This window comes from Somniosus microcephalus, chromosome 4 (assembly GCF_052327205.1).
Source record: "Somniosus microcephalus isolate GS21.2 chromosome 4, FLI_Smic_1.0, whole genome shotgun sequence".
In the NCBI taxonomy this organism is placed as follows: Eukaryota; Metazoa; Chordata; class Chondrichthyes; order Squaliformes; family Somniosidae; genus Somniosus; species Somniosus microcephalus.
The window spans coordinates 134,053,710-134,069,759 of record NC_140990.1 but is presented as its reverse complement, the minus strand read 5'-3'; the positions used below and the strand labels follow the sequence as shown (position 1 = coordinate 134,069,759).

General features: G+C 47.2%; 1 pseudogene; it reads left to right on the top strand.

The window, feature by feature from the left end:
- Positions 1-13,612: 13,612 nt before the first annotated feature.
- On the top strand, positions 13,613-14,344 carry LOC147119803 (uncharacterized; annotated as a pseudogene).
- Positions 14,345-16,050: the final 1,706 nt, after the last annotated feature.

Here is a 16,050-nt window from a genome sequence, read left to right as displayed (position 1 = left end):
GGCCTGCTCTACAGGGGTCCCAGAACTCTCCTTTCCTGTTCCCCTGCTTGAACAGCTTGCACTGGTCATGAATGGCTCCTCCCCTAGCACAAGCCACAGTGCCTGCCTGTGCAGCCTGTGTGCTTGTACTCGCTGCTGGCTGGGGATCTCTGACCTCGGGTTCACTCCCAGCTGCCTGTTTCCCTGTGGGTCCCATTAAGTTAAATGGGACCTCGTTAGACCGGGGTGAATTGGTCAGGTCTTCCGAGTGGACCACCGTGCTGGAGGCTCCAGTGACCACCGAATATCTCCCCGGCCCTGTCTTCACCCCCATCTTAACATAGGGCCTGCTCCCCTCAGCAATTTTTACGGTGACACAGGTCAACAGGTTGCGCTGGCTCTAGCCATTGCTGGGAGTGGGATGGGGCAGATGGGGTCAAAGCAACGGTGGTGGCTGCTACTCTCCCCTGGCCAGTCAGAAGAGACCGCACTGCCTCCAATAGTGACTCGACCCGGGTGGGGGAAATTCCTGCTCTACCACCTCATCCTCCACACACCTTTGCTGCCAGAGCTCTTGAAAGCTCGGGCCACTGCCTTCGGGCTGACCAGATATATCATCCCTTTTTCCCTTTTAAAGCCATATTCAAGCTTTCTATCTCTTCCCTACAGGGGCCATGATCTGCTTCCTCAAACCCTTGCTCGCAGGCCAGCTTCTATGCTGCCTTTACCACCCTAAACTTTTCCTCCTGCTGTTTTATTTCTTATATGAGGCGAGCGTTCTCCTCCCGCACCCTCATCTCATTGCTCTTGGCCTCTGCAACTAGGCACTTCTGGTACTCTGACTCGTGCCTCGTGTGGCTTTTGCCCTCACTAAACTGGGCTACCAGGCACTCCATCTTGGCCTGGTATTCTTCAACCTCCCTTTCACTATCCCAACTCTCTGCTCTAGATTCCCTAAGCCTGCGGGTAACTTCCCCAAGCCTGCGGGCACCCAACCACAAACAAACCAGTGGGATAAAAAGAAAACCAATAACTGCTGCTTTCTCCAGACCCAAATCACCATCTGCTACATCACATACCATTTCCGACGGTCCTGCCGCGGCCGCCATTTTGTAGGAATTGTGGGATGGGTTTTGGGGTTATTGCCTCGAGCGAGTCAGAAGTCTCTGAGCTGCTCCAGAGGTCTGTGTGGTTTCGAATCGCTCCCCTTTCCTGGTTCTGACCACCGGACTTATTCAGCAGCGATGTAGACAGAAACGAGACTCGTGGTTGGGTGCAAAACAGACCAGTATTTATTGAAATAAAAAGAAGTAAATTTAAAATAATCAATGCAACACTCCTATGCTTAATACAGCATTTTTACTTAAATACAGTACACTTATTGTCCACTACAGCACTCTTTTGCTTAGTACAACTCGTTTACTTAAATACAGCACTTTACTTCTCACAGTAAACTTAGTGTCTACTACAGCACACTTCTGCTTAGTACAACACTCTGTTACTTAAATACAGCACTTTCAACTAGTGCAGCACGCCTTTGATACAGTACACTTTGCTTCCTACAGCACCTTTGCTTAGTACAACACTCTTACTTAATAGGGGAGGAGAGAACGGACACAACGAGGGAAAATTGCCTAAAATCACAATTTAACAATAATTCCCCTTAATTCCCACCCCTAAATACCTATCTAAGTTGCCTTGTGATGGGCCAGAAAATCTATGCTCACCAGAGAGCGCCTGCTCCGTGCCCTTGCGGTATTAGATTCTTCACCACCCTGAAATGGAGATACCGCAGTGTTTAAAAGTAACTGCTGGTATTCCACTCCTTTGGGCGGGCTCATGAGCTATTCTTCTGTAGGCAGAGCATGGAGGCGATGTGGCAGAGAGAGCGAGAGATAGCTTCCTGAGAAGCTATCTTTATACCCCATTTGGAGCCAAAATCTTCGCGCCCAAATCCGGATGTATCTGGGCTAAACAAAAGGGATCCAAACTGCCCTAATTGACTGTGATGGGGTTTGGATGAATTGCCCATTCGTTTAAACTGGTTTGAATAAAGCTGTCTCAGTTTGAAAAAAAACATGTCTGTTTCCTTAATTGCTTGGTAAACAGCCATCGGATGTTAGTGTAAACAAAGCCATTGTCCTATGGTCAGTGCAACCGCAATTGATTGACAGCTTTAAGTGGTTAAGCCTTTGTATCAACATTGTAGACTTCCTGTAAACAAACATCAATTGTCCTGCGGTGAAATTCCCTAAACTGCCTTTGATTGACAGTTTAAATATCTCATTGCTTCAGAGGCTGGGTTTTTTTCTAAATCCTTTGTCAGTCATCTTTGATTTTCCTTTCCATATGCACACAGACTTTGTTGTGTCTTTTGCCAAGAGGCCGGACAGCCATCTTTGATTTTCTTTTTTCACTGACACACAGGTTGCCTTTCAAGTCCTTTTTGTCAGCCCCTGCTTTGAAGAGAATCTGTCTTTTGTCTTCAGCCACGAGGTCTGACAGACATTTTGATCCCTGGATTTTTAAAGGCATATTCTACCCAGGTTTATCTTTGATCAAAAATATAATCTTCGGAGGTGTAGAAAATTTTGAAATTATTGCGAAATCCTACACTGTGTTGCAGTGGAGTGCCCCCTTCTGCCCTGTGACTAATTTACAATGGACAAGGGAGGCATGTTTAAGTGGAGTGCCCCCTACTTCCCTGTGATTAAGTTGCAACACGACAAGGAAGGAACTGTCTAAGTGTTGCACCTCCTACTGCCCTGTAACTAATTTACGAAAGGTCGAGGACGCTTTGTCTAAGTGGAGCGCACCCTACTGTCCTCAGAGTGTTTACCACTGGTATTGGGTTGTTCTCTCTTAGAAGAACACCCCTTCTGCCCTTTGAAATTTACCATAGGTCGAAGGACGTTCTATCTAAATTTGGCACCCTGACTGCCCTCTGACTGACTTACGACAGGACGGGTGATACTCTTTTGAAGTGTAGCGCCCCTTACTGCTTTCCGGTACAGACAGGGCTCACCCTCCCGGATTAGGAGCACTTAGAGTGCTCGCACTGCCGACTTGGAGTGAGGCCATGGAGGGGTTGTAACATGGGGATGAGAATATTTAAATCACATGTTGGTGTACAACATTCCCCCTAATTTTTTGTGCAGGCCATTCAGAATTTCTCACATTTTGTTCAAAAGCCGGTAAGTGTGACCGCCAGACAGCTTAGCGGGAATGTTGTTGGTGGAACATGAGCCATTGTAGGTCAAGAAGCATGCGGGTAGTGAGTTGATGGGTATTACATCCATGAATGATTGAGACACGGACAGCAGGAGTTGAACAAAACAAGTCTTTACTGATGGAAGTCAATAGTGAAACTGAAAACAACAGAGGCTCACTAGCGCCTTTTATACAGGGGTGGTCACTGCCGGTACTGCAGTCTAAGACCAGTTATTCTCTTAAAGGTACATACACAACAATTCCTCCCTTTTTAGATGAACAGTACATAACATTCATTTAACAACTAAATGATAACTAATTACAATCACAATTACGGTTGCTAGATACATTGGTTAAGTTTAAGCAATTATAAGTTCAGCCTTTGAGGAGGCTTCCTGATTCTGTCTGGATAACGCCTCTTTGGGGTATCAGGTTCTTCTGGCAATGTTGAGTCGGGATCAATGCCGTTGTTTGGTTCATCTGCTTCCAATATTACCGGTTCTGCGGTAGCTGCAATTGGAACGTCGATTTCATTACCAGGTGTATCAGATCGTGGTGTGGAGTTGACGTTTTCCAGTGAGTCTAGAATCTGGTCAGCATGGCGTCTTACAATGCTCTCCCCAACGTCCACGGTATACATGAGAGGTCCTTGTCATGTACAAATCGTTCCTGGCTGCCATTTCTCAGTGCGGTAGTCCCGGGCCAAAACTGGTTGACCTATCTTAAAACTCCTGGTCGGCCTTTCATTCATATTCTGAAACTACCTGTTCTCCACATCTCTTCGGACGTTTGGCTTAACCAAATCCAAGCGGCCTCGTAGTCTTCGATTGAAGAACATCATGGCTGGAGTTTGGTTGGTAACCGCATGTGTCGCATTCCGTTAGGCAAACAAGAAGTTGTCCACCTTGTGTTGTAGGGGTATATCTTCATTACACATTGCCTTGATAGCCTTCTTGAATGTTTGGACAAATCTCTCGGCCAATCCATTAGTGGCTGGATGATATGGGGCAGATGTGCAATGCTTAACACCATTGTTCTTTAAGAATCCCTGGAACTCTTCAGACACAAACTGTGGTCCATTGTCAGAGCAAATCTGATCAGGCAGCCCATTCCTGGCGAATATGGTTCGTAAAACTGTAATCGTTTTTTCCGTGGTGGTTGAGGACATTTTTATTACCTCTGGCCACTTTGAATGTGCATCCACCGCAATTAAAAACATCGAGTCCATGAAGGGACCAGCAAAATCAATGTGCACCCTTTGCCATGGAGATGAGGGCCACTCCCATGGATGCAGAGGAGCTTGTGGTGGGGCGTTTTGGACCTTCTGGCATCCTGCACAGCTCTTGGTCATCTCTTCGATTTCTCTATCGATTCCCGGCCACCACACAAACGCTCTGGCTAAATTCTTCATTTTTACCCCACCCAGATGACCCTCATGAAGCTCATTGAGCACTCTATCCGTCAACTTATGTGGAATTACTACTCTGGATCCACACATCAAGGTTCCTCTGCACACTGACAGCTGTTCTCTTCTCGGCGAGAATGCTGGCAGTTGTGGTTCGCCATGTGCTGGCCGTCCCTTCACCATTAAATCATAGACCCGTGATAGTGTCGGGTCATTCCGTGTTTCCTTTTCTATGTTTGCATTCGTCACAGGGAGACATTCGACTATGGTCGAGTGGAATAACTCCATTGGATCCACTGCAAGGTCTTCTTCTTCCACCATCGGCAATGGTAGGCATGACAATCCATCAGCATTTCCATGCTGTTTAGTTCCTTTGTACTCGATGTCATATTGGTGTGCCCCTAGGAAAAGGGACCACCTCTGCAGCCGTTGTGCTGTCATTATCGGTACGCCCTTCTGAGGGTTGAAAATGGTGACAGGAGGTTGATGATCGGTTAGTAGAGTAAATTTTTGACTGTGCATTAGTGATTGAACTTCTTCACCCCCCACACTAGGCTGAGGGCCTCTCTGTCAATCTGGGCATAGTTACGCTCGGCAGAAGTTAACGAGCGTGACGCAAAAGCTGTCAGCCGCTCCAACCCATCAAGGGATTTATGTGACAGTACCGCCCCAATGCCGTAGGGAGACGCATCACACGCCAGTCTGATCGGCAGTGCTGGGTTGTAGTGAGCCAATACTTCCCTTGAAGTGATTAAGTCCTTACTCTTCTGAAAGGCCCGCTTACAATCATCACTCCATTTCCATGCTACCCCCGTTCGTAGCAGGGTGTTCAGTGGGTGCAGAATTGTCGACAAATTCGGCAAAAAATTATGGTAGTAATTCACCAATCCGAGGAATGACCTCAGTTGCGACACATTTTCAGGCGCTGGGGCCTTCACAACCGCTTCAATTTTGTCAGGGGACTTATGTAACCCCTCTTCATCAATCACGTGGCCACAATACAATATCTGTTTCTTAAAAAATTCGCACTTGGGGCAGTTGGCTCGCAGCCCATGTTCCTGTAGTCTAGTGAGCACCTGTTCTAGGTTGTTAAGGTGTTCACTGTCATCTTCACCTGTCACAAGGATGTCGTCCAAGTAACACTGAGTCCCCGGAATCCCTTGCAGGACTTGTTCCATCGCTCTTTGCCATATCGCCGGAGCCGATGCTACTCCGAATACCAATCGATGATACTGGTAAAGACCTTTGTGAGTGTTTATCGTGAGATACTTCCTAGAGGACTCTTCAACCTCCATCTGCAAATATGCTTGTGCTAGGTCAATTTTTGTAAAACGCTTCCCTCCAGACAGTGAGGCAAAGATGTCTTCTATCCTTGGAAGAGGATATTGCACTGTGTGAAGGACTGGGTTCACCGTCACCTTGAAATCCCCACAGATGCAAATCTTCCTTGGCTCCCCGGACTTATTGCTTAACGTTTTCTTCATGACAGGAACGATGGGTGTCGCCCGCTCGCTCCAGTCGACTTTAGACAACACGCCTGCCTTCTCCAGATTCTCCAGCTCTGCCTCGATGGCTGGGCGAATTGCATATGGTACCGGTCTTGCTTTGAAAAACTTGGGAACTGCATTCTCTTCTATTTTTATCGAGGCGGTTACGCCTTTAAGCGTGCCCAGTTCTTGTTGAAATACCTCTTTGGCGTTAGCTATGATTGTTGACTATCATCCAGGAGTGACGTCTTCATCTTTTTTACCATCCACTGTCATTGCATGAATGGAGTGCCAATCTAAGTTTATCTTCCTGATCCATTCCCGTCCCAATAACGGTGGTCCACCATTTGGCAGTATGTAGAGATACAATTTCCGTATTTTCTTGCCGTTGTATTCGACAGGCACCCTTATTTTTCCTCTGGGATATACTTTTTGCCCCGTATACGTCCTCAAGACAATGAATGTCTCTCTCAAGGGTATGTGTGAAAATAGCCGCTCATAGTCTCGTCGATTCATGACGGTTAGCGCTGATCCTGTATCCAATTCCATTTTAACTTGGGACCCTGCTATCGTGAGGGTGACCCAAATGGTTCGGTGATCCTCTTTTGCGATTACATTGTGAAGTTTGAGACAGCTTAGTCTCCTGTTCCCGGATTCACTATTGCTCATCTGGTCTTCGGAACTACTGTCCGTCATCTTTTGTACTTTCTTGTACGGTTCCTTAGTAGCCTTTTTGTTGTCGCTGGTCTTCTTCCCAGACTTGCAAACTCGTGCAATGTGTCCCATCTTCCCGCATTGCCTGCATATTTTGTCTTTGGACCAGCAGTCCTTCTGGTCATGGTTAGTTCTGCCGCAGCAATAACATTTTGCAAATCCCCGTGTCATTTCGTGGGTGCCGTATTCCTGTGGTTTTTGTTGAATTTCTGCTGCTCCCCTGGCTGCTGCTTCATACAATACTGCCACGCTGAAAGCCTTATCTAGCGTCAGCTCTTTCTCTGAGAGTAACTTCTTCTGTGTTCCTTCACTCAGGAGTCCACAGACAAATTTGTCCCGTAGGGTATCTGCCAGTCCTGCTCCGAACTGGCAGTGCTTTGATAGCTTGCGTAGTTCCGTAAGGTACTCAGCATTGCTCTCATCTTTATGCTGAGTTCTCCTGTGAAATTTAAATCTTTCTGCTATCAACAGCGGTGCAGGGTTTAGGTGTTCCTGTAGGACAGCAACAATTTCGTTAAAACTCTTCGCCTTCGGTTTGGCTGGAGTAATCAGGTCCCGCAATAGGCCGTACATTCTAGCGCCCATTAAGTTTAGCAATATCGATGCCTTTTTCTCCTCCGCTATTTCGTTTGCCTCGAAATATACCTCGACTCTTTCCACATACGTGGTCCAGTCCTCTGTTGTATTATCAAAAGCAGTGATACAGCCAGTCTTCGGCATCTTGCAAATCTAAAATGGCGCCTCCCACACTTTGCCTTCTTCCCCGATTTAACAAAATGGCGCCTCCCACGTTTTTCCTTCTTCCCCGCTGATTAAGATGGCGCCTCCCGCGCTTTGCCTTCTTCCCCGCTGTTGTTAGCGCTGCTTTCCACAGTTCCCATTGCAACCTGCAGCTCCTCGCGGTTTCTTGCGTGTTTAATATTTCTTTTTTTTATTATCTTCCTGTCGCGGAACAACCCTGTGGGACTCTTGCCTCCCTCTTCGCGGGTCTATACGCAGCCCGGCTTCGTAGCACCGGCCGCGCCCTGTGTGCTCCACCCTCTCTCTCTCTTCTTCCCGACAACGCTGCTCGGACCCGTTGCAAACCACCCGCTCGAGTTCGCGACCGCCGCAGCCCAGGAAGGATCAGTGCACTACCTGCCACCAGCCCGATTAGCTGAAGCACCGTCGACAGGAACCAGGCCCCGCTTCCGACAGCTTCTCCAGCAATCTTCAACACCGCAACACAGGGCACATGCCCATGGTCGAGCCCGTTTCTACTGCCTCTTAGTTTCTTTTCTTTCTGGCCTCGACCTCTGCTCACTTCGCTGTAGGAATGGATCCCAGGAGGTGGTGCAGACTGTAGGTAGGTTTGTATCTGCTCATCGCCAGTATTACGTCCATGAATGATTGAGACACAGACAGCAGGAGTTGAACAAAACAAGTCTTTACTGCTGGAAGTCGATAGTGAAACTGAAAACAACAGAGGCTCACTAGCGCCTTTTATACAGGGGTGGTCACTGCCGGTACTGCAGTCTAAGACCAGTTATTCTCTTAAAGGTACATACACAACAATGGGATTTGCCACGTGGTAGGATGAGCTCAAGTTCATTGAGGGTGGAAGATGGGCAGCTGGTCAGGAGAACATTGGAGCAGTCGAGTCCGGTAAATAACACATAAATGTAATGTTATGCATGTTGTAGTACCACCTCAGAATAGGCTTTCATTTTTTAAACATTAACTTATTTAGTGCCCATTCCTAGTTGTCCTTGAGAGGGTGGTGGTGAGCTGCCTCCTTGAACCGCTGCGTTCTGGGATGGGGAGGAGAGGGCGAACGTGGTGCAGTTGTAAAGGGGTTGGGGTGGAAGAACGTGATCCAGGCCTGACAGAGGGCGGGCAAAAGGGATCTATCTCCTCATTTGGATCACGTGCTTGCTCTCATTTCCCCTCCTTTAAACCTCGATCACTTTCTACCCCCTCCTCACTGTCCTAACTGTTCTCCCCCACCGCTACAATTTCCTGACCTTTTCTCCCCGAAATCCTGACGTTCCACCCCGCCACGAGCTCCTGCTCTCCCCCTGCACCCCCGACCTTCTGACATTCTCCCCCAAGAGACTAAGCTTTTGCTGCCCCGAGATCCTGAACTTATTCCCCCCCGACTCCCTGCCATTTTCCCACCGAATTCCTGACATTCTCCCCCATCTCCGAGCTTCTCGCTCCCCCTCTGAGATCATCTCCCCTCCTTCCCCTTTCCTCTCTTGCCCCTTCGATCCTCTTCCTAAATTCGAATCTTTCTCCCCCCTCGATCCTCTCAAACCCTCCCCTCGATCCTCTCAACCCCTCCCCCTCGATCTTCTCTCCCCCTTCAATCCCCTCTCCACTTTCAAACCCTCCTTTGCGATCCGCTCTCCTCTCCCCACCCCATTCGGTCTGCTGACCTTCACCGCATGGAGCCAAGGGAAGTTTGTTAGTGCCGCACTGTTTGGCACTGTGCATGCACGACAGGATTGGGTGCCCAACGGAGGTGCATGTGTAATATTAATCACAGTGCTTCTCCCCTGAATGGCCTGGCTTTGAATTTAAGGTTATGTCCCCTTGTCCTAGACTCCCCCACCAGCGGAGAAAAATCCACCACCTACCCTATCAATCCGGTTCAAAATCCTAAGAACCTCAACAAATCACCATTTAAGCCTTTAAGCTTTTATATTCAGTCGAATACAAGACCTCATAATTTAACACAGATCCCTGGTAACATTCTGGTGAATTCTTCAAATTCTTCAAAGTCCACATTTCTAAGGAGCGGTGCCCATAACATTACACAGTATTCCAGATGTGGTCTAACCAGGGCTATGTACTGATTACTACATTTTAGTGATGTGTACACGGATCTCTAAAGCTCTTTGTACCTCCACTGTCCCCAGTTCCCCCCCCCCTTTCAGTAATACACGGACCTAACCTTCTATGGTCCAAAACGGATGACCTCACACGTGCCTGCGTTGAAATACATCTAACACAGTTTCGCCCAGTCAATTTATCTACCATTGTCTCTTTGGAATGTTTTGCTTCCGTCTACAGTACATACTATACCACCAATCGTTGTGTCATCAGCAAACTTGAATATATGGCTCGCTATTATGTTACCTAAGACATTAATAAATATGATGTGGAGATGCCGGTGTTGGACTGGGGTGGACAAATGTAAGAAGTCACACAACACCAGGTTATAGTCCCACAGCTTTATTTTAAATCACAAGCTTTCAGAGTGCTGCTCCTTCATCAGGTGAAGTGAAGCAATGCATATAGGCACAGCATATATAGTCAGAGAATACTGCCAGATGATTACAGGTAATCTTTCTAACTGCCCTTTATCACACGGCGGCAGAGAGATAATCACAGCAATCAAAGGTGCAAATGGTGTCCAAACAGGTCAGTCAGGAAAACATCACATCAAAGAACAATGAGGTTTTATTCTTGGACACACGAATCTTCATCAAACACGGACAACTCAGCACTTCACTCTACCGCAAGCCCATGGACAACCTCACGATGCTCCACTTCTCCAGCTTCCACCCTAACCCCGTTAAAGAAGCCATCCCCTATGGACAAGCCCTGCGAATACACAGGATCTGCTCAGACGAGGAGGAAAGCGATGGAAACCTACAGATGCTGAAAGACACCCTCGTAAGAACGGGATATGATGCTCGACTCGTCGATCGACAGGTCCGACGGGCCACAGTGAAAAATCGCATAGACCTCCTCAGAAGACAAACACGGGACACAACCAACAGAGTACCCTTCATCATCCAGTACTTCCCCAGAGCAGAGAAACTATGCCAAGGTCTTCGCAGCCTTCAGCATGTCATCGATGACGACGAACACCTCATTAAGGCCATCCCAGGCCTCCACTACTCACCTTCAAACAGCCGCCTAACCTCAAACAGACCATCGTTCGCAGCAAATTACCCAGCTTTCAGGAGAACACCGAACACCACACCACACAACCCAGCCATGGCAACCTCTGTAAGAAATGCCAGATCATCAACACAGATACCAGCATCACACGTGAGGACACCACCCAACAGGTACATGGTATGTACTCATGTGACTCGGCCAATGTTGTCTACTTCATACGTTGCAGGAAAGGATGCCCCGGAGCTCGGTACATTGGCGAATCCATGCAGACACTGCGACAATGGATGAACGGACACCACACAACAATCGCCAGGCAGGAGTGTTCCCTCCCAGTCAGGGAATGCTTCAGCAGTCAAGGACATTAAACCTCCGATCTTCAGGTAAGCATTCTCCAAGGCGGCCTTCGAGACACACGACAACGCAAAATTATCGAGAAAAAAATGATAGCCAAGTTCCGCACTCATGAGGACGGCCTCAACCGGGATCTTGGGTTCATGTATTGCTACATGTAACCCCACCTGACGTAGTTTCATCCAAACTCGAGTCATCGTTGGCTTGTTCTCTCTACACAGATGCGGCCGGACCTGCTGTGATTTCCAGCAAAAAATTGTTTTTTGTTTGTATTTTGTTTTTCATACAGACCCCAGCATCTGCAACATTTGACCCCCTGTGACCCCACCTCATTGTTCTTTGATGCAATATTTTCCTGACTGATCTCTTTGGACACCATTCACACCTTTGATTGCTGTGATTATCTCTCTGCTGAGGTGTGACAAAGGGCAGTTAGAAAGTTTACCTGTAATCATCTGGCAGTATTCTCTGACTATATATGCTGTGTCTATATGCATTTCTTCACTTCACCTGACGAAGGAGCAGCGCTCCGAAAGCTTGTGATTTCAAATAAAGCTGTTGGACTATAACCTGGTGTTGTGTGACTTCTTACATTTGTCCACCCCAGTCCAACACCGGCATCTCCACATCATGGCTACTATGGACACCACAAACTGCCGGCTCAAAGTGGAGAGGATCTCCAAGAAGATCGCGCATATCGACACAGACATCAAGTTTCTACAAAGGTGCAAGAAAGCAGTCAAGATCCAGAAAGGACTACAAATCACGAACCCACTCAAGTCGACTTACAACACAGACTACGCTGAGAGACTCTGCTGTCGTAGCCTCTTGCACACTCCTCAACCATCTCGTACACCAGCTCTACAGCAGACGCCGCAACCTCAAAACCAAGATAGAGTCCATGTTCTCAGCCTGTGCTCAGGACACAGCAGACCAGCTACGAGACACCACCAAACAGACGAGGCAATGGAACTACGCCACCTACATGCACACCAAGAACAGGAAGCTTGAGATACTTGGCATCACCAACAGCAGCAACCAAGCCTCCCCCGGCACCACAGATGAAACCACAGGGAAGTCCATCATCAGCTTGTCCAACTACACCCTTCAACCAGACAAAATTGAAGTTCTCAGCCGAGGGCACAATTTCTGCCCCACACCAAAATGGACCCCATCGGTCTCGCGGCAGACAGAGAGGAATTCATCAGGAGAATGAGGCTCCGGGAATTCTTCCACAAATCCCAAGACATCAGCAGCGAACCCAATGAGACAATCAATGAACTGGAACAGCAGACAGAGGGATCTGCAGTGCAGCAACCGAAGAAGAAAGAGTCAAATTGGACCCCTCCGGAGGGTCGCTGCCCTAAGCTTGACATGTATGCTCAAGCTGTCAGGAGATGCAGCAATGCCAGATTAATCAGCCGCACTCACAAGACAGTCCAGAATATCACCCGAGCACAATGCAACGCCATCCACGCTCTCAAGACCAACCGCAACATCGTCATCAAACGAGGAGACAAAGGAGGAGACATCATCATACAGAACCAAACGGACTATTGCAAAGAAGCATACCGACAACTGGACAACCAGGAAAAATACAGACAGTTACCAGCACATATGACCAAAGAAAACACCCGCCAACTCAACAGACTGATCAAGACCTTCGTTCCAGACCTTCAAAGCATCCTACGCGCTCTCATCACATGTACTCCCCGCGTGGGAGACTTCTACTGCCTCCCAAAGATACACAAAGCCAACACACCCGGACATCCTATCGTATCTGGCAACAGAACCCTGTGTGAGAACCTCTCTGGATACGTCGAGGGCATCCAGAAACCCATCGTACAGGGAACCCCCAGCTTCTGTCGTGAAACTACAGACGTCTTACAGAAACTCAGCACCCATGGACCAGTTGAACCAGGAACACTCCTCGCCACGATGGACGTCTCGGCACTCTACACCAGTATCCCCCACGATGACGGCATCACTGCGACAGCCTTAGTATTCAACACCAACCACAGCCAATCTCCAGACGCCATCCTACAACACATCCGCTTCATTCTTGACCACAATGTCTTCACTTTCGACAACCAGTTCTTTACCCAAACACACGGAACAGCCATGGGGACCAAATTCGCACCCCAATATGCTAACATCTTCATGCACAAGTTCGAGCAAGGCTTCTTCGCTGCACAGGACCTCCAACCAACGCTATACACCAGATACATCGACGACATTTTCTTCCTATGAACCCACGGTGAAGAATCACTGAAAAGACTACACGATAACATCAACAAGTTCCATCCCACCATCAAACTCACCATGGACTACTCCTCAGAATCGGTTTCATTCTTGGACACACGAATCTCCAACAAAGACGGGCACCTCAGCACTTCACTCTACTGCAAGCCCACGGACAACCTCATGATGCTCCATTTCTCCAGCTTCCACCCGAACCACATTAAAGAAGCCATCCCCTATGGACAAGCCCTGCGAATACAGAGGATCTGCTCAGACAAGGAGGAAGGCGATGGAAACCTACAGACGCTGAAAGACGCCCTCGTAAGAACGGGATATGATGCTCGACTCGTCGATCGACAGTTCCGACGGGCCCCGGAAAAAAAATCGCATAGACCTCCTCAGAAGACAAACACGGGACACAACCAACAGAGTATGCTTCGTTGTCCAGTACTTCCCCGGAGCAGAGAAACTATGCCACGTTCTTCACAGCCTTCAACATGTCATCGATGATGATGAACACCTCACTAAGGCCATCCTCATACCTCCACTACTCGTCTTAAAACAGCCACCTAACCTCAAACAGACCATCGTTCGCAGCAAATTACTCAGCTTTCAGTAGAATAGCGACCACGACACCACACAACCCTGCCACGGCAACCTCTGCAAGACATGCCAGATCATCAACACAGATACCATCATCACCCGTGAGGACACCACCCAACAGGTACATGGTACGTACTCATGTGACTCGGCCAACGTTGTCTACCTCATACGTTGCAGGAAAGTGTGCCCCGGAGCATGGTACATCGGTGAAACCATGCAAACATTGTGACAACGGATGAATGGACACCGCACAACAATCGCCAGGCAGGAGTCTTCCCTCCCAGTCAGGGAACACTTCAGCTGTCATGGACATTCAGCCTCCGAGCTTTGAGCAAGCATTCTCCAAGGCGGCCTTCGAGTCACACGACAACGCAAAATCGTCGTGCAGAAACTGATAGCCAAGTTCTGCACTCATGAGGACGGCCTCAACCGGGATCTTGGGTTCATGTCACGCTACATGTAACCCCACCTGATGTAGAGTCATCCAGACTCGAGTCGTCGTTGGCTTGTTCTCTCTACACAGATGCGGCCGGACCTGCTGTTGATTTCCAGCAAAAAATATGTTTTGTTTGTTTCTTTTTTTCATACAGACCCCAGCATCTGCAACATTTGACCCCCTGTGACCACACCCCATTGTTCTTTGATGTAATGTTTTCCTGACTGACCTGTTTGGACACCATTCACACCTTTGATTGCTGTGATTATCTCTCTGCCGAGGTGTGATAAAGGGCAGTTAGAAAGATTAGCTCTAATCATCTGGCAGTTTTCTCTGACTATATATGCTGTGTCTATATACATTTCTTCACTTCACCTGATGAAGGAACAGCGCTCCGAAAGCTTGTGATTTCAAATAAAGCTGTTGGACTATAACCTGATGTTGTGTGACTTCTTACATTAATAAATATAGTTGAGGCCCCAGAACAAATGCTTTTGTGACACCGCTAGTCACTTCCTTCCAAAGCAAGTCCATACCCATTATACTTACTCTCTGTCTTCTACCGCCTACCCAATCTCCTAACCAAGTTAATAATATGCCTTCAATTCCATGAACTTTAGTTATAGCTAACAGTCCCTTATGTAGAAACTTATCGAATGCCTTCTGGAGTCCATATAAACGTCTGCCTTATATGTTCTCCTGTTTAAAACTTTAGATACTTCCTGAGTAAATTCAGTTATGTCCGTTAGACATGACCTGCCCTTTACAAATCCATATTGGCTGTCTCTAATCAGCTCAAATATCTCTTTGTGTTCATCACTCTCTCCTTAATTATAGATTCCAATAATTTCCCTACAAGAGATGTTGGACTAACACGTTTATAATTTCCTGGTTTCTCTCGCTCATCTTTCTTAAATAATGGAGTTACATTTGCAATTCTCTAATCTAAAGGGACAATTCCTGAATCGAGAGTGCTTTGGAAGATTATGGCTGAAGCATCTGCAACTTCCTCACCTACTTCATTTAAAACCCTGGGGTGGAAACCATCAGGTCCTGGGGACTTGTCAGGCCTTAGGCCCATTATTTTTTCTGATGCTGTTTTCTTGCATGTTAACTTTAGTGAGATCCAGTCCTTGATTCATTATTATTGTCCGTGGAATGTTGGGTATATTATCCTCTTCCTCCACTGTGAAGACTGACACAAAATAGTTATTCAACAATCTGCCATTTCCTTATTTTCATTTGCAATGTTACCCATATTTGTTTTTAAAGGCCCCACATTACGCTTGACTATCCATTTTCTTCGAATATAATAGTACAAGTAACTGCGTTAATCTTGATATTCCACAAAAGTTTATTTTTGTATTCCTTTTTGCACCTCTTGCTATCTCGATTGTCTTCCTTTTCTGAACTTTATACATCTCCAAGTCCCTTTGACTTTCAATTTTATTATGCTCTTTCCTTTAGTTTTATAATAGCTCTTACCTCTTTTGTCGAACATGGTTTTTTATTTGGTAATCGAGTTCTTTCCACTTAGGGATGCATAGTAATCCTATATTAAGATACTTTCTTTTTTAAACACCTCCCACTGTTCATCTGCAGTTCTATCCAATTGCAGGTTTGACCAGTTAGCTGTCGGCAGTTCTGCCTCCTCCCGTTAAAGTTATCTTTACAGAATCTAAAAATCTCAGTAACTGAGTTAAGTTTCTCCTATTCAAACCTAACGTTGAACT